Source organism: Motacilla alba, chromosome 3 (assembly GCF_015832195.1).
Source record: "Motacilla alba alba isolate MOTALB_02 chromosome 3, Motacilla_alba_V1.0_pri, whole genome shotgun sequence".
NCBI lineage: Eukaryota > Metazoa > Chordata > Aves > Passeriformes > Motacillidae > Motacilla > Motacilla alba.
In genome coordinates this window covers 25,147,792-25,175,183 of record NC_052018.1, presented here as the reverse complement: position 1 = coordinate 25,175,183, position 27,392 = coordinate 25,147,792, and the positions used below count along the sequence as shown (strand labels likewise).

Sequence of the window (27,392 nt, the reverse complement as noted above, 5' to 3'; positions counted from 1 at the left end):
TGCAAGGTGCTTGCAGGAGAGGCTGCTTCTATGCATTGCTATTGTTTTTTCCTCACAGAATGTATTTGCAAATATAGCTGTTCTGAACTGTACAACAGCTCTGCAGCACATCCTATTAAAATGATCAAACTGAATTTTCCAGCCCATGTGTATGCCTCTGTAACAAGAGCTGAAGTGATGCTTCCTGTGGCCAGATGGTGAGGAAGGTGTGTGAGCCCCAGCTCCTGGTTATGGCCCCACGTAGACAGAGCTGTCTCTTCTCCCAAGGGACCTGGCAGTGACTCTTTGGAGGTGATGCCTCATCAGTTCTGCTGATGTTTGGGAAGAGCACGAGCATGATCACAGTGCTTTCAGACACTAGAAAGCCTTTCTTAGCTCCACTGATTAGGTCAATGCAGACTTCTGCGTGGCACTTCTACTAGTAGAAGAAACTAATGAAGAAATAGTCTTTAATAATTTGTTATCTACACACAATTCAGGCCATTCATTTCAGGTTTTTTTTTGGTTTTTTTTTCTTTCCCTGCCCCTCCAACCCCTAGCTTATCAGGATTTATTAAATCTTTCTAGATTCCTGAGGAGGATTTCATTCTTAAAGATGCAAAAGAATTTTAATGTAGCACTTGCTAATGGAAAAACTCTTCTTAATTACCATTGGAAACTTCAGCCCCTCAGTGAGGGGCTTTAAAGTTTCCATGTGAGAGATCTCCTCCTCCTCTCCAAGCTCCTGTTCTGTTTCCAATAATGTGTGCAGGGCTCTCCAAGAATGTTGCAATGATCTCATCTGGTAAAATAACCCTGGTCAGTGGTAGCCTGAATCCTCCATTAGGCTGCATCTGGCTGCAGGATCACCCAGCTGCCACCACCAACCTCTCCCCCATTGCAGCAGAGATGCCCTGGGGCTGGGGCACAATGCCCTCTTGGAGGCAGAGGGCAACAAAAAGTGTCTGTGGGCACAGCCAGGGGTGGCAGGCAGCTGCTTGCAGACCTGGTTTCATGAGAACAAGGTCTGTCACAGCTGCCACAGCTCACCCCCAGCAGCAAGAGGGTTTATGCCCTCCCACCCATCCAACAGGCCATGCTGCAGTGAAACACTGGGAGGAGTAGACAATTAGTCAGGAATTTCCTAAATAACAATACAAACTAAAAAGGGGAATTACCAGCTGGAGTTTTTCTATCAAAATGGCAGAGATTAAGGAATCTTTTCCTTGTCTTAGATATATGGCCTACTGTGTCCAGGATGTCTTTTCATATGCTCTTTATATAAGTCAGTCTCTGGCCCTGAATGCTGTGTTATTGAACTCTAGGGTATAAGATATGGTTTCCAGTGCTACATAAATAAAAGCAAATCTTTTCAGCTGAGTAGTCAAATGATGTTGAGGGAGTTTGAGTTCAGGCAGAGTGATCTAATTTGACTGTCGAAAAATTCAATTAAAAACTCTGAAAACAAAATTAAATGTGCAAAGATTATGCTATGATTGTTAAACTACCAAAAATTTTCAGAAGAACCTGTTGGATGGGCAGTATTTTAGACAGCTGCATTAACATCAACTGATGGTTTGGAGAATTCAGTTTTGGGGCTTGGTGCTGGGTTTTTTGCAATTGAACGCCTGTGCATGAGCTTACCAAACTGAGGTCATTTGGATGTATACATGGTTTGGAAGGTAGAGTTGGAGATAAAATCAGTTGGATTAAAATACAAGAGGAGAAAGACATCATTGGGTTGTTGTGATATTAACTTGCAAGGAAACATTTTTTCTGTAAACGCACATGTGTAGTCTCAGAATGGAGCACCAGCTGTGTCTATCTCTGGAGAGATCTAGCTAACAATGTATGTCAGAAAAATTATAGCATAATTTATTCATACCTCTCAGAACAGCAGAAATGAGGCTGAAATCCATGTGCCTGAAAACAAAACGTTTTGTACTAGTTCCAAACCTGTCCAAGGATGGTCTATAAGAGTGATAAAATGCCATGGCAAAGAAAAAAAGCAAATTAAAGCACAGTTCCCAATCAAACTCTGAAATAAGTGTTAAGTTCAAGGAAGAACAGACTTGTCAATTAGAGCAAGAGCAGCAAGTCCTGCAGCACAAACTTTTTTCCTGGCTCTGAGCATTGGGGGTGTGGGGTGAGCTTGGGACTGACTTGATCAGGCCAGGAGAAAGATGGCTAAAAATCAAGTTCCATTTATTTTTTTTTCCAGTCAGTGTTTAGTTGTGTTTTCTGTCAAGGTTATTCTTTGGTTAGTCTTTCAGGAGGGGAGACCGGCCAAAAGAAAAGAAGGACTCTCACATTCGATGTCATATCTTGCAAGAGCTATTCTTTGGCAGGGCTCTGTTCTGGGAGTAAAGCAGGAGATGGACAGCGCTCCTTCAAGCTGATAACAACGTTGGGAGAGTCTTCCCAAAGAGACGTTGCAAAATGTTGCAAAGAAACAAGCCAGAGTATTGGGCTGAATGATATTGGGGCATTTCTTAGGCTAGTATTTCTGTAAGAAACCAGTATAAAGCACTCGTGTTGGTGATTGTTCTACTGTTAAAAAAAAAAAAAAAAAAAAAAAAAAAAAAAAAAAAAAAAGAGGTCAAGTTACTGGAAATATGAAAAATACCATAAATGATAGTTTCCTGGCTAGTCTTGGTTTGCCTCAGTAATGCTTTGGTGATGCTGTCCTTCCAATAAACATTAGTCTAACAAAAGACATTCTGTTTCCAGCACTTCTGATGGTGACTCTCATCTCAGATCTAACTCTTTGTTGTCTGGTTTGGTGAAGTGGTTAAGGCGCTCTGCCAGCACTATTCCTCTGTCACTGAAACTGTATTGACAGTGATGACTAGCTGAGCTGGCAAGATAGGGATGGCATTTCTTGCTCACAGAGTCTGGGTTTTTTTTCCTTGGACTTCATAGTTCTGGGTGGAAAAATGATGACTATTTGGTACTTCTGTTGCCTGTGGTGAATGAAACCAAGATACAATAAGCAACATAAGAATGCAAAAATCAGTAGATATGAGTACTTTGAAAAATCCCAAATAAATGCAAGCCTGACTTTAATCTTTAATGGATTGCCTTAGGATGTATTTTCATGTTCACACACATCTCTCTGTAGCATATCAGTTCACCTGGAGAATGGAATCCAAAATGTACTGAAACACTTTTCTCTTTTTAGTTCTTTTTTTTTTCCCTGAGGCCAACAGGTGGTTGATTTAGAATGGGGTAAGTATTCTGTGTACTTCCAAACTCTGTCTTATGTTTGAGATATCATGTTATCTTAGTCTTGTTCCAAAAAAATGTTTAAAAAGCAGATGAGATGGGAGAGAAAAAAAAACGCCTCTTGGTGAAGACAGAATTGCTCTGAACAATGTGGCTCAAAGAGCAAATGTTCAAACACATCTTGTTTATAAAGGCAGTATGTACCAAAGCTGTCTGCCGGACAGAAGTGTTCAGTCCTCGTAGGGAGTGTCGTAAATACAAACTAGGGTCACTGTGTCACTGCTGCTCCCTCATTCTGGTATCTGTAACCTCTGCAGAACGCTGCTCTGCTCTTACCATTTTATATCTAAAGAGTAGGAAGAAGGGAAGCAGGAATGTGCCACCTTTGCAGATAGGAAACAGAGAAGCAGATTAAGCCCTTTTGCTGGGTATATTCAGGAAGTTTGCTGGCAAATCAGGAAACTGGTTTGGCACATGCTAATCTTCATCTTCAACCTGAGCAGAACATCCCTCTCTTTCAAGAACCTCATTATTTAATTATGTCTGTTTAGGAAACTAAATTTAATCCTCCTTGTCTGAAAAGAGATCCTAGCTCATCTGGAAATTCAAATTATTATTTAAAAATAGCTACAAGTCAATGTTTACTCATACAGTATTATCTGCTGGAAAAGGCATTGGATATGCTAGTTACAAATGTCCAAGTCCAGCAGTTACACTAAACTGTGCTCATCGAGTGTTTCTGCTGGGGAGCACAGGGAAACACAAACATGAATATGAATTTGTCTTTTAGTTTGGGGCTCTGGAATGTTTCTGTTCTAACTGTGTTCTAATAAAACTAAAACATTGACTCTTTCCCAGCACAGTTATAAATAGAAAGTAGGCACCCTACTTCTTATACAGAAAGATAAACTGCAAAAAGAGAGTGTGCACAAAAGGAAAAAACATCCAATTTAAAATCCTGATGTTTTACTTGTGTCTCAGAGCTGCTACACTTCTGCAACAAGCAGCTGCTATTTCTCCTTCATTTTCCCATGTAATTGATTTATTCTCATGACTGAGAATGGCATGATGCAGCAAAAACAAGACAAATAGTCTTTCTGCACAGTGGCCCCTCTGTGCCTCTGACAGGTGAGCTGATGGTGATTCTCAAGTCTAGATGGCCTCAAGCAAACCGTGCAACCAGAATCCAGTAATGACATAGGTCAACATGAACTTCTGCTCCTGTTTTAGAATCTCAGAACCATTTAGGCTGGAAAAGTCCTCTAAGATAATTGTCACACCATTAATCCAGAACTTCCAAGACCACCACTATACCATGTCCATAAGTGCCCCATTTACACAACCTTTAAATATCTCCAGGAATGGTGACTACTTCCCTGGACAGCCTGGTCCAGTGCTTGGTAAACATTTTTGTGAAGAAATGTTTCCATCTCAACTACTTCTGGTTCAATCCACTTCATGTATATTTGGGTCTGGAACTTGCTTTGTAGATGATATAAAGCTGGGGGGAGTGGCTGATACTCCAGAGTGTTGTGCTGCCCTTCAGAGGGTCTTGACAAACTGGAGAAATGGTGACCAGGAACCACACAATGTTCACCAAAGGGCGTAAGTACAAAGAAGTAAATCCAAGCTCTAGAATATTCTGGAGTCTGACCAGATGGGAAGCAGTTTTGCAGGAAAAAAGCTGGGGCTCCTGGTAGATGCAAAGTTGATGCAAGCCAGCAGTGTGTGTTTGGTACAGGTGTCCAGCAGCCTCTTGAGCTGCACCAGCAAAAGCTTTGCCCGAGGGATGAGGGAGGGGAGCCTTCTGCTCTGCTCAGTCCTGGTGGGGCCAGGGGGGCCCTGTCCACTTCTGGACCTCCTAGTACAAGACATGGCCATAGTAGAGGGAGGCCAGCAAATAACCACATGATGAAAGAATTTCAGCATTAAAATGAGAGTGTGAGAGAGGGAGATGTTACCTGACTGGGGCAGAGATGGGGGTAAAGATGGAAACTGACTCTGCTCAGTGGTATCCCGTAAAAGGAGGAAAGGCAATGTGCTGAAGTTGGACTGCAGGAAGAATATTTGGGGACTTTGCTGTGAAGATGGCTGAATGCGAATGAGACTGTTGTGGAGTTGCAGACAAGTCGCGGAGTTGACATCCTTGGGAGATATTAAAAACCTGACCGGCTGTAGTCCTGAGTTGCATATTGTAGCTGATCATCCTCTGAGTGGGGGGCTGGATTAAAGGATCCCTAGAGGTCAGTTCCAATTTCAGCAATTCTCTGATTCTGTGACTTGTAACCTCATCTTACAATAGAAAAATTCTTATTTTAAATGATATTTGATATTTACAGGATTTACTACTAAAGGAATATTGGGGAGCATCAGCCACAGCTATGGCTCCCAGGGAGTTGTTTATACAGGTAGACAAGACCTAGGACCATGAAAGAGAAGGGCAAAGAAACAAAAGGATTAGCTGAAGGCAAGCTGCAGGCCTTGTCTTCCTCACTTCTTGCACAGTACTCTATTCACAAGTAAGTTTTTCTTCCTCCTCCCCCACAAAAACACTCTGGATTTTGCTTCTAAGTTTGCATGGGTAAAGAATGAGATATGAATGCACAGATCTCACTTATAAATTTACTAATATAGATTATATTTCTGGAACAAGTTTGCCCTCTATTCAGCAGCTGGGGGAAACAGAGGTACATTCATTCTGTGAGAACCTCTTCAAAGGTCCATTCACAACCATTCATGGGAAGTGCCACATTGCTGGGCATGTGTGAGAGAAAAAGCACTTTAATTGAATGCATGAGTATCTAACTGACTGCCAGATTGTGACTGGCCTCTGTGCAGGCCCAAAGTTGCACATGTTCTGCTGGGAGCAAGAAACTGCTACAGAGACAAGCCATCCTCTTACTCTGTGAGCTGCCCAGGAGACCAGGCACTGCAGAATGAAGACAAATCTGTCACTGAAAACAAGGCTTCTTGCAATACAGATCATTCATTTGGCTGAAAGACCTCCCAAATATGGCTTCTATCTGTGTGCAGAGCTGTGAGCTGTAGGTACTCTGAATAGAGCTGAATGCTTTTAGGTTTGTGTGGGAAAATGCTGGGTGTTAACTCTAGTCTGGGGTACAAAACTGCTGTGAAGTAGAAGGATCAGTTTCAGTTTTATGCACTGCTCGTGACTTTGACTCTATAGGTATCAGCAGCCTCCTTGTCTATGTTCAAATTTTGATCAAACTGCACAAGTCTGCTCAAGAGCAAAATTTGGCTTTAGCTTCCCTACAGTGCTGTGGGATGTTACTCTCCTCTACAATACGTGCCCACAACTCTCGCTCCATGGATGCAGAAGCGGTCACAAGTCATGTTATTTTTAAAAGTGGACTCCAGTTTCACTCCACCTTTGCTTGCTTGTTGTATAATATGTTTTTCATTTCCTGTCCTTCTGTTATTAAAAGCTAATCTACTTATGTTTTCCTCAAAAAATACTTGATGGATACTGACTAATAATACAAAGCATCCATAAAGAAGGTGAAGAGGATGGGCAAAGCCAGCACAGTATTCAGGGATGCACTTAACGCTGTTCATTAAAAAAATGTGAATCTGCTTCAGGAGATTTGATAAGCATCGATTTTGCTCATAGAGAGCAAAAGATAAAAAGCAGCCCCCCTCCTCTTTTTTTTTCTGCAAAATGAAAGGAACTGATGTAATTGTTCTAAATCCAATACAATGAAGTGCTATTGGAGCAGTGCCAGCAGTGTATTTCCTGCCAGTGTCTGCTCCTCCAATCAGTTTAATTATGAGCAATTGTTTGGGTTGTGCTGTGAAGAAATATTAGAGAATGGAAAAAAAGAACATGCTTTAGGTCGCTATTTTGCAACTGATTCATGGTTTGGCAGAAACCATTAACTAGATTTTATGCTTTACAACACTGTAATAGTATCACTGTGGATCAACCTTGCCATATAAGCACATACAGCACAAATCCACCGTTTATTTTGACAAGGCTCTAGTTGAAGCATTTGAAAAATGCTGAAATAACATCAGCTATTGGCTAGAATTTTTGGTTAATCATGTGCCTACTCTTATCCAAGGGATCTAAGTAGGCTATGAAAAACTGGCTATTGTTAATGTCTCCTATGTTTATCTGTCATGTCAAATTTTTATAATAATTTTTCTTGTGCTTGACACATTTCTCATGTCTTGCTGCTGCATGCAGAGGTATTTTGTAATCCTAGATCAGTTCTTTTGGAAGGGCAGACTGGGGAAAGATGGTCCTTCTCCCAGCTTGCAGGACTGCTCTCCTTCTGATTGTTTTTCTTGGGATATTGAAGGCTTAATTAAGCTAACAGGATTGCTCTGGAAGTGAATCCTGATTAATGTGTACTTCAGCTTGTGTGGAAAGGTTTCAATGCAGAATAGAGAGGGTGTTTACTGGGGCAGTGCCTCTGTGCTGAATAGTCTTCATGCAGAGATCTTGCAGGACAAAACCCAAAATGCCTATTAGTGCTGCTCTGCAGCCTGGTCAGCTGCCAGGACGGGAGCCAGCCGGGCATGGCACTCAGCTGTGGAGGGAGGAAGATCTCACATTGCTGAGCCTGATGTGGCCAACCCTGGTGTCATTCCTCTCCAAGCAGAGAATTTTAGATTTCAGACACTGTCAGATACTATTGATCAGCAAACTAGGAGAAAAATCCCTTGGAATACAGAAAACAAAGAATTCATAGCACTTGTGGCAAGTGTTAGTTTCAGGAGCTCATGCCTAGATCTGAAATGACATGCTGCAAGAGCATGCTCCCTCCAGGAATGTCATACAAACTAGCCCAATCCGGATGCTCTTCCAAGAGAAGACAAAAGATGCACTTGTTTTCATACTTGCTAATAGAAAATGTTCATTTTTCCCCCACTCTCATGTGAGCTGTGTACACGCTTTTGTTTTCTGACACCAGAACAAATCTTGGATAACTAACACATCTCTCCCTTGTACTGTGTAACATGGGAATAAAGCAAATAAATGTTGTAAATGTGGCAGGTGGCATTTTGCATCTCTGCCAGGTTCTGCAGTCTTTACATTAAGCATGTTTCTTAGATGTAGCTTAAGCCTGCAAAGTTCAAGGGATACAAGTGTCCAGCTGTTGGCAAAAATGCGGGGATCCAGCTGCAAATTATCTGTGACTTGGGCTGCTCCAATTCTGCTGTTAAAATGTGAGCAATGGTAATTTCTAGGAAGAGTTCTGAATTTCAACAGAGTTCAGAAATAATAGTGGGAGAAACAGAAGTCTTGTGTTTGGATCCTAGGTTTAGTACTCTTTTAGATATCTGCTTAGCTTGAAGATCATTTGAGAGATCATATTTTGCCTGATGGGGTGCTGCACCTCAGTTACCTAAGCATGTAGTGGAAAATAATTTTCCTCAGGAAGGAGTGTTCTCTGTGAATACTAATCCTTCCCATGTAGAGATGTTGCAGAAGGAACAGTGGTCTTTGATCCAGGAAACAGAGACAGGGCAAATGAAACTGCTGTTTAGAAAAGTAGGATCAAGAGCATAATTGGAGATAAGGAGATAAGATCATGTGATGCATTGTAGATGTAACCAGGGAAGAAGAGATTAAAATCACTCTATTCTAGGTCAATTGAATAGAATAAAACCATGAAATACTATTTTATTCTGGCCACTGACACACTAATAAATAAGGGCAGAGGTGGGTCTCATAAAGAAATTTCCATTACCACTGATGTTTTTAAGAGCTGTATTTTGTCTAAAAATAAAATTTGTTACATTGCCAGGGTTATAACTTTTATTTTTTCCAGCCATATTCTTAGAGTTACCCAGAAAAATGTTGTTGATTTGAGAGCGTGGCTATGACCTGGTCTGCTGCTGCCTTCTGCTGTGCCCTCAGGAATGTTCAAAATGAGATGAGTGCTCACCTGGTCCTTTTACCAGTCTCACTGTACTGCTTAATGTTACTTGCTGATTGGAAGCTTTTTATGTTAGGGAAAGTTGTGTCCCCCTGACATCCTCTGGCTGTTCAGTGTAGAACCTTGTCTTTCCTTGCACTGCCTCATCAACAGGTTTTCATTTGTGTTAAGCTCCCTCTTCTTCTAAACAATTTATGACTACATTGAAAGGCACAGTTCCCTAACATAACCTCCATATTAAAGTTGGTATTTGTTTTATTTCTACATATGTCCTATTTCTATTTTTATTTTCTCAGTTTCAGTAGCTTTTCATGTTTTTAAAGTTGACAAAAGTCTTTGGAAAGACATTGATACTTCCTCTTCCCCCATGTCTATTTCACAGAATCACAGAATAATGAGGTTGGAAGAGACCTCTAAGATCATCAAGTCCAACCTATGCCCTAACACCTCAACTAGACTATAGCACCAAGTGCCATGTCCAGTCTTTTTTAAACACATCCAGAGATGGTGATTCTGCCACCTCTCTGGGAAGACAATTCCAGTATTTTATTATTCTTTTGGTGAAAATTTTTTTCCTAATATCCAATCTGTACCTTCCCTGACGTAGCTTGAGACTGTGTCCTCGTGTTCTGTCACTCGCTGCCCGGTGGAAGAGACCGACCTCCACCTGTCTACAACCTCCCTTCAGGAAGTTGTAGAGAGCAATGAGGTCACCTCTAAGCCTCCTCTTCTCCAGGCTAAACAACCCCAGCTCCTTCCAACGTTCCTCATAGGGCTTGTGTTCCAAGCCCCTCACCAGCCTTGTTGCCCTCCTCTGGACAAGCTCAAGCATCTCAACGTCCCTCCTAAACTGAGGGGCCCAGAACTGGACGCAGTACTCAAGATGCGGTCTCACCAGTGCCAAGTACAGGAGAACAATGACCTCCCTGCTCCTGCTGGTCACACAATTCCTAATGCAGGCCAGGATGCCACTGGACTTCTTGGCCAGCAGGGCACACTGCCGGCTCATATTCAACCAGCTGTTGACCAGCACCCCCAGGTCCCTTTCCGCCTGAACACTGTCCAGCCACACTGTTCCCAGTTTGTGACGTTGTAGGGGATTTTTGTGGCCAAAATGTAGAACTCAGCACTTAGACTTATTAAACTTCATCCTATTGGATTCTGCCCATCCATCCAACTGATCTAAGTCTCTCTGCAGAGCCCTCCTTCCTTCCAATAGAACAACACAAGCTCCCAGCTTAGTGTCGTCTGCAAATTTACTAATGAAGGACTTGATGCCCTCATCCATGTCATCTATAAAAATATTAAATAGAACTGGTCCAAGTACAGACCCCTGAGGGACAACACTGGTGACTGGCCGCCAGCTGGATGCAGCACTGTTCACCACCACTCTCTTCCTTGCAGTGCCCTCACCAGAGTAACACAGTGAGTGAGCTCCTGCTCCTACAGGGGTCTCCAGTAGATCCATACAAGAGAAAGCAGTAGCCTCCTTCATGGGCCTCCACAGGCTGGTCCTTTCCACCCAGCCCATTTTCACAGTTAGTGAGATTTAAACTCCAGGGAGCTACCCCAGCAGAGCAGCACTGTGGCCAGCTGGCCAGCTTGAACAGGACAAAATGAAGATTAATTGACTTGATCTGACAGGATTAACTGGCCACTGAGACCCAAACTAATATCTCTGTGCAGTCTGTTGGCCTTACAGTATATAATCAAACGCTTGTCTGTTTTCATATTCTGTCTCTGCCACTGGCCAAGAGCAGATGCTTTGGTTAATAATGTTTATATCTAGGCCATCTTGCTAGGAATCACCCTGAATGCTGCTAAAATGACTATCCTACTGTATGGTATATATAGGACCTTAAATAAGATTGATGTTAAAAACCCTCTACATGGTATAACACAAGAGACAGTGTAAGAAACTCTCTGGGTACAGCTGTAATACAATTATTTCCAGCTCACATTTATTGCAAATTATCTGCTTTAATTTTTTTTCACCCTCAATAGCAGTTTGCATTGGGGTATTAGAATCCTTATCACAGATCTCTCAATTCATCTCTACTTTCATGCAGCTGACTATGTTATAAACCCTGCAAGCAGAACTGGCTTTGCACCGTAAAGTGCATACTTTTAGTGTTTTAAAATCTACTAGTTTTTCAATATTATTTTTGTTGGTGAGGCTACTTAACTTTGCAAATCTGTTCATAAAGATAAAAGCTTTTTAGGTCTCTCAAATGTTCTTATCAGAAAATAATGATGTATTATAACCTAAATAGTAAAAACTAATTTCATTCTTTTTCTAATTATAGAGCAGTTTTACACAAGTTAAGCAATAGAAGTACTTGGCTAAAGGAAACTTATGGTTTTGTTTTGGGGGGTTATTGGCTTTGGATTCAATATGAACTTTTACCCTTTGGTTATTTTTTTCCTGCTTTGCCTCATAAGAATTCTCCTTTATTTGCAACCTGCTCTGTAGCTGAAGAAGTGATAAATGTGAAGATGGAGACTCTTATATAATCACTAACACTATGATTGGTACTGTACTTCAAAATGTAGATTTCATTCCTTTACTTTTTATTTTTATCTATTTTTTTAAATCTGTGCCTTCTTTCTGTATCAGCTTTCCTTGTTCTGGTGTGGTTGCTATCAAAGCAGAAAAAAAAATTTAAAATTTTAATTCCTATAGCATTCAGGTGATAGTCTTCGAAGTACTCAATCAAAAATGGTTGTGGTTATCTTTTGTTATTTGTGTTGCTTCTATTCAAATATGTTGAAGGGAGTCCTATCCTGCTGGGTACGCTGTAATTGTTCTGGTTGTTGGAAATGCAGTTTCCAACAAAGTGCTGGGTTGTCTATCTGGACATCACAGCTGGAAAGCAATCCAGCCTTCCTGTCCGAAGCATCTTCTACACACAAATTCACAGGCCGTGCACGTGGGCCTGAGAAATCTGTGTTCTACAGATTTGCCACTTTCTCTTGGCATCCAAAGGACTGAGATAAAATTGCCAAGATCAAGAGATACTGCACCAAGACAACTGTCTTATGATGGTGAAGAGTGACCACCACTGGCAGAAGGGACTGCCCCACCCTCTCTGCTCAAATCAGATCATGGTGTTTTTGGATTGGGGATGTGAAACAATTTTGCTTTTGGGGTTAGAAAGAAAGACAGACCTCAAGGGAAGAAAAGCTTTACTATACAAGTTTCAGTGTCTGATCAGTAATTAAAGGCCACAACGAAGTCTAGAAAAACAGTACCTGTTTAACCCTGCTTTGTGCCCAGCAAATGACTTCAGGCCGTGCAATTTCTGTAGTAATTCTGCTGCTGTTTCTAATGCTGTTAAATAAGGAGAGATTTCCTACCACAGGTGTTATAGATACTCTGCTAAACATTATTTAGATACTGATGACTGGTAAAACCAATACAGAGTACTGAGAATGAAGTGGAATGCTTATAGGTCTTTGGTGATCTTTATAACATATCTACTTTGCATAAAAAGAAGAATTCTTTGCTATAGGAATTTAGAAGTAGGTAACATAAAACTCAGCTGTCAAGCAAACAAAAAGCTTAAAAAACAAAAGCCACTAGCTTAAAAAAACAAAAGCCACTAGTCTGTTTGAAACAGAAAATATCCTGTTCAGAACATTCTTCAGAAAAACTGCCCTTTAGACTGAGCAGCAGGGTTTGTTGTGGAAAAAAGTAACTACTTTGAATGATGATGATGGGCAGAGAGTGTTAAAAAAGGGGCTAAAAAATAGACTATGGGGGAAGTGGACAATGAAGCTGGTATCTCCAACCCTATCATGAGGCTGAAGGTCAGGAGCTGTAAAGAAGCCCAGTCAGCAAAGAAGGTTAGCTTGACAGAAGCATCCATAGATGGTAATGAAAGGAAGCAATTAGGCCAGCTCCTCCTGCAGTATTCTGGCATCTTTTCCAAGAACAACGAAGAATTTGGATTACAGGATTAAGTGCAGTGCTGCTCTGCGCTAAACCACTGAATGCTCCTGGGAAGCAGTGCTTACGCTGCCTTGTCATCCTAGGAGATGGGTAGAAACGTTAAATTACAGGCAGTGGAAGAGCCTGACTGTTCATCCTAAGGTGTTGCTGGCATCCTTGGTTCTCCAGGCACCTCTTGCTTCATGGGTGGCTTCAGTTTTTGTTATTAATACACTTACTGCCTTTGAAGGAGCTTGTTAGCACAAGTAGCACCCCCAGCAGCTAACAGGATCTCTCCTGGCCCAGAGGTGGATCAGCTAATTGTGTGAGTTGTGCCTGCACAAGATAACAGCCCCTCAGCAGGCTATGGGCCAGCAGTTCCAGGCTGATGCCCATCCCTGAGGAGCACTGGAAGCTTGCTAGGACATGCCCCACACCCTCTCCTGCACAGACAGCACTGATCCCCCTGTCCTCACCTCAGCTGCAGCCTGCAGAGATGGGATTATTTCAGTAATTTTTATCACTCTGGGCACATTGGCCTCAGGGCACCGTCACACTGGAGTGAGACATGCACACAATGTGATGCTGGAGCAGTCTGTGCAGAGCCCTGCCAGCTACACAAGACAGTTTGGTCTCTATGCAACATGCTTCTTTTGCCTCTTCCTTCTGGAAGACATACATTATCTAGAGTTTTCTTTCTTCTGGGCAAGCCCTTATTTCTTGGATGAAATTTATTTTATTTCTTTAAAATTGCAGAGGAGACTTGGTATGAAATGCTGTCTACAGAAAATTTCATCTTCAGCCTGTTCAACACAGATGTCTTTCTCTCTGTGGGGTAAGCAACCAAAATTCAATTTAAAAGAAAAAAACAAATTTATTTCTTTTTCCCTTTGCTTGCTCAGTTTGGTTTTTTTTGTTTTGTTTTGGTTTTTGTTTTCTTTTTGTTTGTTTGTTTTTGTTAATTTTGTTACTCACAGGACTGTTAGGTTTAGCTGAGAATTTAAAATCTTACTCTCTGCATCAGCCTCATCAGGGTGATTACAAGTCTCCTGGGTTAGATGCAAGACCTGGGTGAGTTCCCCACTGCAGTGCTCTCTGCAGCTTCCAAATCTGGAAAATCTTTGCATGTTTTGTGGGAACTTCACGTTATTTCTTTAGAACATGGAAGAAAGAGCTAATAGAAGAAGAAATTGTAAAGCTTGTAACCAAGCCAGTTTCTAAAGTTAGGGTGGGAAGGTATGCAACCATTTAAAACCAGGAATTCAACCAGCTCCCAGAATAGTCTGGTATAAACCTGTGGGTAAAGAGTTTTGATGTTAATAGAGTGCCTAATGAAGGTATCATGCTTCTCAGTCCCACAAGGGTCTTTCCTCAGTGTTCGCTAACACACCCGTTTGCCAATTCTAAACATTCACTCAGCTCCTTGTTTCTTGCACTCAGAAATGTGACTAAAACCAAAGAGTCCATAATTGAGGACAAGACCACAAAGAAAGCAGCAGAGATAATGAAGGTATCAAGAAGAAAAGAGACACGTGGGTGAATGAGAAAACAGAGAAGCTTAACAGCTTTAGTGCAAAGCTGCCAGAAGTTTGACTGACAGGTGAAAGCAGCTCAAGAGCTGCTTTTTGATAAGGACAAATGAAGATATTTTAGGATCTGAAGTATAGGTAATTTTTCAAATGTCACTTTTATTATAAAGCTGGGCTGGTTGAGGCAAACATGCAGTCCTGGGGGGATGATGATGCCAGATCATATGAGTCAGATTCTGCCCTCAGAAATAGTTTGGTAGGCAATCATAAGCCAAATGTACAAAGTGCAATTAGATGCTAAATTTCATGCCAAAGAGGAAAAAAACAGACGAACTGCAAGCTGTGGATAAAGTTTTGCAAATCTCAGTACTCAAGAAAGGTAACTAAAACATCAGTCAGTGAGGATTCTTCCAGAGTCCACTAGATAATTAGGCAGAGCAAATAATTAAACATAAGTCTTAAATCACATTACAGTATTTTCCTCTGGTTATGGTGACATTTGTCTAACACATTTAAGAAGTTTCTCCTCACAAAGATAGGAAACTATTAGTAGTTTCCACCAGTGAATCTGTTTCAGCATACGTCTTTGTAATAAGTAAGTTTACTTGTAGGGCTTGCTCCTTAGCTTTTCTATTGATATAGATTTTAATAATGTACCAAGAAGTAATTTGGTGCTCAAGAGGTAATTCCAGTTTAAAAAAAAAACAGATCAGCAACAGAAATACTCTCATTTTATTGAAATAGTTGTACTAGAGTATTGTGTGCTTCACTATGAATCAGCTCAAATTCACTATCAAGTCTGTATAAACTAGTAAGAGGTATCACCTATTCTGTCAAGTCTACCCTCATATCTGGAGTTGTTTCCTACACAAAGCCATCAGATTCCTGGCTTGGGAGTCTCTTATACCCTTCCCAGCCGTTTGGTAACATCCCAAGTTCTATTTTCCATGGCGAAAGCCTGAAGGGGAAAAAAACCCGGTAGTTAAAAATTACAAGTCCAGCAATGAGATGTAATGTCAGAGGTACCATATAGTGAGATATCCAAAGTGACTATTTCAGTACCTAAAGTATTGGTGAAATTTCAGATCTGGTTCTGTGGATGCTTCACTCACAGAAAAGATGTGGACCAGAGCTGGACAGAGTTCAGAAACAAAGAAATAGAAAGATAGAGGTTTAAAAAAAATCACGTCCTATGAGTTGAAGGCAGTGTGATGTTTAGTCTAGAGAAGACTGAGAAGAGGTGTGATAACAATGTTTGTTAAAATATTTTAAGTGATACTCCAAGGAGGAAGGGAATAAATGATATTCCAGAGGGAAAAAAGTACAAGAAGCAATGTTCTTAAATTGCGGTAAAGGAGACTTCTGTAAAATTTTAGGGGAACATAAGCTCTTCTAATATTAAAGATAGCCAAGGAATGGAGGATCTCGACAGAGATGTGAGAGGTGATGGGAGCCCATTATTAGGATTCTGTAATAAATGACTATACATACATTCTGCTGTGTAAATATCCAAAGAATGCCTCGAAGGATTTAGCTCGGTTTTTTAGCAGCTGTGGTGATCTGCATAGTCTCTTAAGGATAATTGAGGGTGACCATTCTTCCACCATGACATGAACAGAACGAATGAGAGAAAGGCAGAAGCTGTTGCTCATCTCATGTAGGTGACTTCAGTCACGCAAGGCATGACACCTGGGTTTTGGTAATGCAGAAGAGGGGCTCTAGAGCTTTGAAAAGGAGGCATCTGAAGGCAGGCATGGGCTCCAAGTAGGTGTCAGCTCTGTGGGTGCTGTTGCTTAGATGCTGCTGTTCAATATACAAATGACTTTGCCTTGAACCTTTCAGGGTGGTGTCTGCAGTCTACGCTTTTGTCTTTTTTTTCTGTTCTTCAAGTGTTCTGTGTGCTAATGCCAGGGCACCCAGCTCCCATGAAGTGAAGAACCCTGTTCTGTTTATGTATATTTGCCTCCTTGCCTTTCAGCTTTCACTGACACCCTCTGGGCAGCAAAGACTGCTTGGGCCAAGTCCACTCCTTTCCAAGATCCAGTTCCCCTAACCAGCATATCATGCCATGGATGTTTCTCTTGAAGCAAGACACTTTCAGCACTTGATGTAGTTTTGCTGCTTAAGGTCTATTTACAGGCTGGACAGTCCTTATTCGCCGTTGTTCCCAGGATGGCTCTTTGTAAACTCTCACTTTCTGCCTTCCTTAAGAATTATCCTGAAATCCATATGCATGGGATGGCAGCCAGAGGTTGGTGGAACTGATTTAAGATGTGAGCTTATCTGCCTCATTAAATAACCAGAAGAAGCTGGCTGCAACTTTCCTTTAAAAAGCTCAGTCATACCAACAGCAGAAGATTAGGGTATAAATAATCCATTTGGCAGGGTTAATACAAAAATACCTCTTTGTTGCTCAGCACTTGTTTTTCATCCGTTTTCTTAGTTACACAGCCTCGCTGCCTCTGGCACCCACTATGCAGTTTCTATTTTGGGCAGCTCCAGAGTGATGGCTCTCAGGGACCACGAGGCGGCCGGGGCTTTCTTCTGAAAGTGGGGCTTTTCCTGCCATGGTGAGGGAATGGAGACCCCGCTCACCAGCTGCTCTTTGAAACCACGCACGTCTCCCAGAGCAGCTCTAGTTAAGTCCATTTATCTAAAGGTGCATCCCCAGCTCTCCTCCTTCCCTGGGAGCGCCTTTAGCTGCCTGGGACCCTCAGTCACCCCTCAGGCGCTGCGCGCTCCCTGCTGTTTTGTTGCCTAAGCCTCAGGGATCAGTGCAAACTTCAGGAATGAAGCTTTCCTTCTTCTCCTCCCCGCCGCGTTCCTGGAGGCTGCCCCGGCCATCTGGCCGCATGACTCACGGCTTTTAGGCCCGACGAGGGGCCGAGACAAAGGAGCCATTCTTCAGCTCAGGCTCCGAGCCGCTACAAAAGCTGTGAGATAGGCATCTCTCCTTCTCCCTCCTGGAGACCCGGGCCCTCGTTTGGCGCAGGAGCCCCTGCAGAGCTGGCATTGTGTCCTGCTGCTCCGCCGCTGCCATTCCTCGGCACCTCGGGCTTCTCGGTTTCCTGTGCGTGCCCAGGTTGCTTGTCCCAGCTGCGAGGTGTCTCCTCCCAGCCGCGTTCGCTCCCTTGCTTGGCAAGATGCTTTTCTGTTCCCAGCCGCAGCTCTGCCACCGCTGCGTGTGACTCGGAAACGGAGCCCTGGGCAGTGAGGTGCTGCTGAAACAGGGCAGGAGCCCTGGCTGCCCCCTCGTTGTCCTTGGCCCTGCCGTTGCCAGACAGGAAAACTCTATTGGCCTGAACAGAACCATGCTACGTTGCCTAAGCATCCATCCAGTGCAAGAAGTGTCTGACTTCTGCCTATTCACTGCTTGTTTCTGGGCTCTCCATGAGCTGTTTATTGAAATATAGTTGTACTTAGTGTATTTTTTTTCCAGTGAGTTAAATCTCTCACCGCAAGAAAAGAGTACAAACCACCCTTGTGCTATGTTTGAAAATAATTCTTGTTTTGTTTTCTACAACCCCAGTTGCAGGGATACTTGTAACTGGAAGACTTTTAGTAGATACTCTGGAAAATCCGGGTAGGAATACAGGTAAGTGTGTGGTGTTAGGGCTATCACATATCTAAACGAATGTATTTAGACTTTGTTTCATGCGTTTTGGGCTGATCAGAACTCTGTGCCCCCAGGTGAACTTTCAGTCACAGTCGGTTTGCTGTATTCCAGGTCTGAGCTGTTGCTGCAAGTGAGCTGCCTGCTCTTCTGGCAAAAATACTGAACTAAAAAGCACAGACAAAAAAGGAGAGCAATGAGCCAGTTGTTGGGGGCGGTGGGGGGGGGGGAAGGACCTCATAGAAGTGTAAAAGGCATCATCTCTTTTGCTCATATTTTTGCGTGAGGTGGAGGTCATCCAGCAGTTTAAGGCAGGGAAGATACTGGAGGAATCAGGCCAGGCATAGCCAAAACAAAAAGTGACACCTCAGTATGCAGTGCCAGACTTCAGCTGTGAAGAAACTGTGCTGATTCTCATCCCAGTGGTATATGTGTATGTTTTGTCAAGGCTGAAAGGAAGCTCCTGATCCTTTGCTGGCACTTAGTGCTATAAAAGCATCAGAGTTTAACCAGTGGAAGCTAAGTGGAACCTGACAGCAAAAGCAAAAGCACTGTGAGCAGGACAGGGTGACACCCCCAGGCCTGACAGGAAGCCAGCAAAATCTGGGAAAGAAAGACTCTAGCTTTAGTGTTTGCATGGGTGTCTCTCTGACAACCTTGGCAGGACAGTTCAGTCCCAGGGAGCCGGGTGGGTGAGATGTTTTTTAGCAGCTGTGAACCTGGTTATTGTGTGCACTGGGCCACTCCTTCTCTCTGCTATTGTTTCAATTTTCCGGCTTTGTTCCTTTTAACTTTTCCATCTGATCAGGCCCCATAGCAATTAATACTACTGTAAACAACCACTTAAGACAGCTCCATATGCTTTAGAAATAATATTCATGTTTTCCAGTTGAGAAACAACTGCATTGAATTAACCTGCTCAGGCTCTTCAGCTGGCCCTGGTGACCTTACAAACATGGCACTGGGACAGTTATTCAGTCAATCCCTGCATTCTGTAGAGTAGAGCACTTCTCTTTTGCAGGATTTCCGCTCTGCCAGCATTCACTCTGTGAGCGTAGTAAATGTAATTACATTTACTACAGCGAGTGCCATTAAAAATAATTTGCCAGAGTCAGGTGTGAGCATGAAGTATAATTTAGGTGTATGTACAGGTACTTGTGCATGTTAACTACTCAAGATGTATTATATATACGGATGTCCTTTTTGGGTAAGTATTTCTTATGGATAGTTCATTCAGCTCCAAGAGGAAGTAGGATCTTCATTCTACTTTAGGAGTTTTCAAGTTTAAGAACAATACTCCATAAAATTCTGTGTATGTGTCCTGTCAGTGAATTCCCCTTCCCTGATTGAAATTGCACCTTTCACTAAGAGATCTCCCATCTCTTTTGCATTTTCACTCAGCTACCAGGAAATTTACCTTATCTAAAGCATCAGCTGCAAAAACTGCTGCTGGTTGTAGGACAGTCCTGCAGGAGAGCCTTGCTATCTTACATCCCCCCACCACAGTCCTGGCTCTTTGCTGTTCAGCAGTTCTGTTGCAAGATTATTTTCTTCACTTCCACTGTCTGCAGCTGAGTATTTACAGTACAATCAGCTGCCACTGTCTTAGTGAGAAACACAGCAAAACCTTTTCTGTTTCTGAGAATATCTGCTTTTGCTCAGGCTACTCTGTCCTGAATTCCCAGGGATATAATCAGGAATAATTTCATTGTCTTTTCCTTACAGCCTGTTTTATGGTGTCAGAGGGGTTCTCCAGTGCACTCACTATGTTATCTAGGTCCTCACTGATATATACCTTCATCCAGCTCTTTGCTTAATTTACAATTTAAGCCACTGAATTTTGCCAGTATTTGCCAGGAAAACTCCCCTGCGTGGTTCTAATTTCTGTCCGTAATGTGTGCATTTTTCCCAGCATGTGCTCAATATTTCAGCCCAAGCTCATGAACTGACTGCTTAAAACCAGCACCAGAAGCACAACAGTTGTGACCCCAGGGATGTGGGCATCTGTTCTGCTCTCCTGCCAGGGCGAACTCCACTGCTGGAGCTGCTCTCTGGCACAGGTATTGCCAGCTCAGTGTAAAGTGGGAGCAGATGCTGGAGGCAAATGCAGCTGCCTCTGTACCCTTGCTGACTCCAAACCATTTTGTGGTGACTCTTTGTAGAAGGTAGACTTTCTGCCTTGTTTGTATAAAAATCAGTAGGAGAGCTCGAGTGAGTTTTTTGCAAGCTATAAAACACATGTACATTCTTTAGTTAAAGATCTTTTACAGCTCTTGTGATTTAGACTAAAGACTTTTAGACAAGATGTATTTTATTTTCAGCAGTCTTTCTGCAGTCTGTCCTTACAAGGAAGATTATTATCAGTAGCTTTCCATGAAAAATCAATGTAAACTAGATGTATCTGCTAGTCAGATTATACTAATGAGAACTGCACAAAATCCATTACCAGATTCATTAAAATATTTTCCTTTTTTTAATTTGGCTTCCAGCTTAGAACAGCCTTCAAACTATTCCATTAGTGCTGCTGACTCCCCTTTTTGTTAAGCTAAAAGCTGAGATAACGTGTACTCAGAGCAAATGAATGATGCAAGATGATCAGTATGCCGGTACAGCTGTGCTGGAGATTTGCAGTTGCATTTAAGCCATTGGTAAATTTACACAAGCATTTCAGAGATCAGACTAACTGGCTTCGAGGCAGAGCACAATACCTTCCTTCTCTTGATACAGATGTCATTAGCTCTGGGAAGAATGGGAATACCACAGAATTATTTATATAGCAAGCACTATTTGTTTTAAGGCATGGTCTCTGAAGTGAAAATAGTCTCAGAGATTCTAAAAACTCATTTCTGACTAAAATAAACAAATAAGTAAGGCCTTGTAAACCAAACGAAGAAGCGCTGAACTCTTCCAATGTTTTTATGAAGTCATTTGTTGACACAATTCAGTGATGAGGACATTAAGGAAGAATATTTAGTAAATATTTTGCTGCCCTCCGCTGGACAAGCAGCAGCATATCCCCAGCAAGCACGGTGCCATGGTGCCATGGGACCGTTTTACTTCAGATGCAATTGAAGCCATGTGTTCTACCTCAAGGGAGCATTACAGGGGTTCGATTTTTGAAGCTAAAATTGGATGGTTTCGAATTTAAACTGAAAGATATTAAAGGTCTGCCTGGTAGAGCAGAGTGACCCATCAGCTACCTGTGAAGGTGTGGACCAGAAATTGTTGCGCATTCAGGGTCTGGAGGGATTTACTCTTTCTACCCTAATCAGAAGAGCAATACAGAACTGGGGGTTTGTGACTAAGGATCTGGAAATAGGAAAAATTTACTCCTTTCTCTACTCCTGTATTATTTTGACCTATGAATGTGAGGTATCTGCAGACATGTATGCCTGTGGATGGATTTTGTGCTTAGTCGTTGTACAAAACTTCTGTGGTTTACAGCAATGATGTCATGTTGACCTTGCCATTAATCCATTAGCAGCTTTGTACCTGTTGTAGTCCTTGGCAGAGGACTAGCATCAGTATTGTAGCTAGAAACATTTATTATTAAAATATTTTCTAGTTTGAATAATGTTTGAGATGATAGAATCACTTTATCAAAGAATCACTTTATCAAACCAGGAGACTTAGGCAGTCACTGGGACTGAAGGGCAAAACATTCTTGTGAAAGTAGAGAATGGACAGCTTAGAAGGGAAGGGGATTTGCAAAAAAAAAAACAACAAAGTAGCAGACCTGCATGGACAGGGGTCAGAATTGGTTGCTGAGAAGGCTGGAAGAAATATTCACTGTGTACGTACAGTTGGGAAATTTCCTGTATAAGGGACACTTTTGATGACCACAGGCTTGATACATGATGTGGCAGAACACTTCCTTTGGAACTCATTAGGTTTCCATTTGTATATTGCAGAGCATATATCTAGCTGACCCACGCTGGCAAGGGACAGTTGTTAGGTTTGGCTATGAATATTTTCACCACTTATTTTGTTCTGACATTTTCTTATGAAACAGAGGAAGTGGAAACAAGAACAAGAAACATTAATCTGTTTGTTTTCAGTCCAAGAAAGTAGGTGTGATTCATGTCAGACAATAAAAAATGAACCACATGATAATCAAACCATGAAGAGCCTGAAACCTGGTGGTAGCTGTTTGTAGGAGGATGGCCATGTTTGGTTTTTTTAATGTTCATGTAATTTGCAGTTGCTGTCTCAGTATTGTAATTGAAATTATTATGACCGAACAGATTTTAGCTCCAGTCTTCATTTGAAAGCTACTTAATAGCTACTATGCTAGATTTAATTTATCCTAGTTGATAATCATTCTGCGACTCTCCTGGTTCAAGTTTTACCTTACTATTTCTCCAAATGTCAAAGATCTGTTGTTTGGGGTTTTTGTAATGTTGCTTTCCTGTATTGCAGAAGTTCTACCCACCACAATGTATCCGTACCAGATGGCTGTTCTTTGTGACTGCCACTAACACACAGCATTTGGTTAACTGTGTTAGAGGAATTCTTGCATTTGATTTCTCTCTGTTTTCTCCATAACAACATGTGATTTTATTAAGCATAAGGAATTTTTTCAACAAAAAGGAACAACTGTTTAAACTCCAGTTGTTATAAGAATTTTTTAAATGTTGTATTAAAAGCAAATGTCCTCTTTTATTATAACATAGCATTCCTTTTTTTTCAATATATGCATGTATATATGTTACTATGTATTTAAATGTGTTTATTTTCTTTGTGCATAGAAGAATTAGGAGACGTCCTGAACTGTATTTTCATTTAGAATACAATTTAACATTAAGCTTAAAAATGGTTTACTTTCTCATGAAAATGACTAGAAAATATCCAAAGATTATGCTATTTTATAAAGTAACCTACCAAATTTGTTTCTAAATCCATGAGTGAGTTTTCAATGTATTCTGAAATAATAAATCTCGTTTAGTTGGTCTAACATGCTGTGTATCAGTACAGGAACAGTGGTGCTGAGCTCTGTGCATGGCTCCAAGATTTCCACAGGCAATCCAGCGCTGCCACAATCCATGGTCTGCAGAGAGACACTGCAGCTACGTTTACACTACTGAAGCCCACATATAAAATAAGTAAGTAGATGCAATTGGCTTTCATGCAGCTGGATAAGAAATGCATTTCCTGACAAAACACTCCCTTTTTGTGTCTAATCACCTATGGAATAAGCAACTCTGAACAGCAGATATTTTTTTCCCAGGGCAAGAAGTCATTGTTAGAGCTGGGGAAGGAAATGTCTCATACCTCCCGACTAGTCTATTGGTTTGAAAGTGCATTTACTGTAGAATGCACCAGGTAGCCAAAATAAGGAAATTCATAAACATTACATTGAGCTTTCTTAAGGGAGATATCAAGTAATCAATTTAGGTGCAGATTCAGATGTGGGAAGCTGGGACTGTGTGTTCTCCAGTCCAAACCATCCTAAACCTCTGGTTTTAGTAGGCAGTGAGGAAGCAGGTCCATAATTTTGTCTTTGTCTGACTTCCTCTGAGGCAGCCAACAATCCCTTGGGAATCGCCAGTGCTAGAGCTGTGCATGCCCTTGGCCTTCAGATTTTCTTGGAAAGAAGAGGAGGGTCTTCATTTCTTTGAGTTGCAAAACCTGACAGTTTTAAAATAAAGTTCAGGAAATAACCAAATCAGATACATTTTCTATTGGCAGCACTCACAAGGTGTTTCTTGATAAGTATCTGCCTCTAAATAACAATTCCACCCCTAAACAGATGGGTAGAAAACTCTAGGATACACCCCAAATAAATAAGAAAAATCCTATTTCCAGACTGCAATATTCAAACTTCTTCATGGATTCAGATTGTCTGTGGCAAGTGAGATAGCTGCAGCTGAAAAATTCAGCTCACAAAATGTAGCCCACTACAGAAATTCTGCCATGAATCACAGGAATAGCTCTATGCAAGTTATAAATCAAGCTCTCTGTGATTTGTTTTTTTTAGGAGACGAGACACTACTAAACAAACAGATCATTGTCTTAATTGCAATCAATAAATCAATATACATAAAAGCACCTTGAGATCACTCTGGTTGTGCTGGAAGACAACTCAGCTCAAAGGATCAGGTAAGTGGGCAACCTGCTCTTGGTAGTCTCCTCTGCTGTGCAGCTGCCAGAGCAGTCCTGAGTGTTGCAGGGAGAGTGGTCCTGGTGTCATCAGCAGAGGTTTGTCAAAGAATAAAAATTAAAATAGTGACTTTTTGTTCTTTGAACTTACCAGACATATGGGTAATTAGACTCAGGAAACCTTGTGCAGCCAAATCCTTTAAGTACTCACCTTAAAATGTGGCTCTTGATGTGGATATCTCTGCTGCATTAGAGGACCATGAAAATAGCCGTGTGAGAAACCTTGGAAGTGTGATTTATTGTCAGCAGGCATATTCTAACAGCCCTTACATGCATTTTTCTTACACTGTGGCTTACCCAAAAGGCTTCCCATCTGAGTAGTCCATTACTGAGGCCTTTTGAGTTTGTGACAGGCAGTCTGTGGCTCAGGTGGAATTTACAGCAAGTCAGTAGTTATGGCAGCAAAGACCATGTTCTCATTCATGTCCTGACAGAAGGCAATCTCTGTGTCTCTTCTGTACCACACTGTCACTATAGAACATGAAATGAACGGCATGCACACTGCTATTCTGAAGGTGAAGAAAAAAGGGGATATTTATTTTCTGACTCCAACATTTATAGTTTTCCAATAGTGACAGTGGATTGGAGGGTGACAGTGCCACCTCTCCAATGACACTGGACAAACCAACAGTCCATCAAATTTCTCCTCGTCCATAAAAGAATGCAAAACAATGAGATATTTACAGAAAGTGTGTGAGAAGGTTCGTTACAAGAATGTAAACATCAGAAGGCTTAGGAAATCTTAAAAAATCAGGGCAACACCACACCTGATCAAACATTCATGCTTAGTACTGTACAGAATGCAAGGAAAGATTTTATTGGTCCTTGGCACAAGATAGCATTGAGCAAGAAGGGAAATAATGCAAAATAATTTCTTGATTGTTAGAAGGTCCATTTTATCCCTTAAAGTAAGGAGAGCAACATTTGAAGATATGAATATATTTTGCCGTGAAGCCATCAGCTCTTTTGGTTGGCGGATCAGGCAGGTGGGTCGCTGTTTTCTTCCTCCTGGTACCTGTTGGTGTGTGATGCTGACTGACTCCTTGATGGGACTCACAAGTGAGTTATTTTTCTGAGAGTTCAACCACCTTTTTTTCCTAGTGCACCCTTTCCCACCCTTGTGTAATCTCTAAAGGAATGTCTTCTTTTCATTGCAGTCAGTATCCTTTTATTTTTAGTTTGGTGGGGCTTGTTTGTTTGTTTGTTTTGTTTTTTAAGTCTGCCAAAAGCAGTCACTTTTACTGAGAATTTTTAACAAACTTCAGGCAGATTCCCACCCCAGCTCCATCATCCATTTATTGATCTCATAGAAATAGGGGAAAAGATTCTTGATTTTTACTAGAATAATCGAGCTTTTTTGGGGGAAAGCCTGCTTTTCTTTTTTCTTATAACAGAGAAAGAGCTCCCCTCTTAGGAGCTCTTTACAACTAGTCAGTGTTTTTCTTGCAAATGGAATTAAGTATTATTTATCCAGCTCCTCCCTCTAGTGGTGACCACAGGGCTCAAAACCGAAGGAAGTTTTCCTGCTTGTGCTTTATATCTGCAGGTCACACAATCCTGTGTATTGGTGACACCCTTGTTTTCTGTAAATGCAGTATTGTGGTTACTAACTAAGTCTGTTGTTTGTGAAAGAGCTTGCTGTATTAATTTTAATATTTTTGTGGGTACTAAATGGAAGAAATTAAGAGGGAAAGAAGGCAATCGGAGCAAAATAAGGTAACTATACTTTGAATTAAAAGAGTGTTGTTCCTCATAAAGCTGCAGACAGCGAGTATTTGACCTAAAACTTTCAATTGAAAAAGAAAATGATTTTATTGTTGAAATCAGTAGAGGTGTAATTTCCTCCTAGTCTATATTGAATTAGAAGATTCTGCAGTTTCTCCACAGGACCTGAAATCTTGTTTAAGAGGGGGAATCTACTGGATAGATGTAGAGATGAGTTTAACCAGCAGAGCAGTGTCGGGGCCTGTGTGGAAGCAGAGGCTTCACCAGGCTGATGGACATGGTGGCTGCAGTGCTTGGGTGGTCACAAGCTGTGTCCAGGAGCAGAACAGGGCTAGGGCTTTGGTGTGTGGGTTTGTTTTACTCATCTATTTGTTTTCTAATTAGTGTCATGGTGTGTGTAGTTAGAAAATTATTTTATGTGTCCCTGAGATACTCTTAAAGAAACTTGAAATTCTCTGTAATGTAGATAAAGCTGCTTGGATGGCTGCCGGAAGCTTCCCGATACAGCCAGGCTGTGCTCTCTTCCCGGCAGTGCAGGCTTCCTCTCATGATTGCTTTTCCTGGTGATTATTTAATATTAGCTTGCCAGTTCTCCCTAATTCTCTGTGATTGTCTGAAAACATGCAGCTTTTTTTTTTTATTGACTGCACAGCTGAAATGAATTTACAAACAGAAAGAGCAGGTTTTAGTCTCACTCGGTATATGAAGCAAGAACATTTGGAAACTGATTTTTTTGGTTAAAATGAAGAGACTGATGCTCATAGTGAATTCTGCCTGTGGAGGGGGCTTAGAAGGGGGTTGGGATTTAGGAATGGATTAGAGTTGCTGTGCCTGTGAGCCAGCCTGCTGCTGTGTAGGTCACCTCCTAAGGAATGCATGGGTGCCCTGCTTGATGTGGGAATTGCAGGAGCCCCAAAACATTCATGTGAATGCACTTGCAGTGTCTGCCAAGGGACAGCTCTGCTATAAGAATTTACAGCCTTCCTAATGTACTCTGAGAAGAAGCAGCTTTGCGGTTCCTCACACAGCAAAAAAAAAAAAAAACAAAGCCAGAACCAAGTGCTGTTCCCAAAAGCTGCTTGCTGCAGTCCAAGCTGGTTGCATGCGCTTGGCACAGACGGGCTGTCTCTCTCCACCTCCCTCTGCCTCCTCCCTGTCTGCACAGCCTTTGTCTTTGAAATCTTCTTCCCAGATGCTGGGGAAGAAAAGGCCTGCCAGCTCTCCAGTGCTTGTTCCTCCCCAGCCTGCAGAGTCACTGAAACTCATTTGCCAGCAAATTTGCTTTTGGATGGAAATCAGAACTCAGAAAATAAGTAATGTCTCTT

The 27,392-nt window shown here is 41.7% G+C and overlaps 1 protein-coding gene across 1 annotated transcript in view; it reads left to right on the top strand.

Annotated features, from left to right (window-relative positions):
* The first annotated feature begins 13,783 nt into the window (after positions 1–13,783).
* COL21A1 (collagen type XXI alpha 1 chain) overlaps positions 13,784–27,392 on the top strand; it is a 126,198-nt gene continuing 112,589 nt past the window's right edge. Inside the window, exons 1-3 of the mRNA XM_038133433.1 lie at positions 13,784–13,876; positions 23,153–23,285; positions 24,161–24,282. The gene's annotated coding sequence lies outside the window, so the exon portion shown is untranslated. The remainder of the gene's footprint in view (positions 13,877–23,152; positions 23,286–24,160; positions 24,283–27,392) is intronic.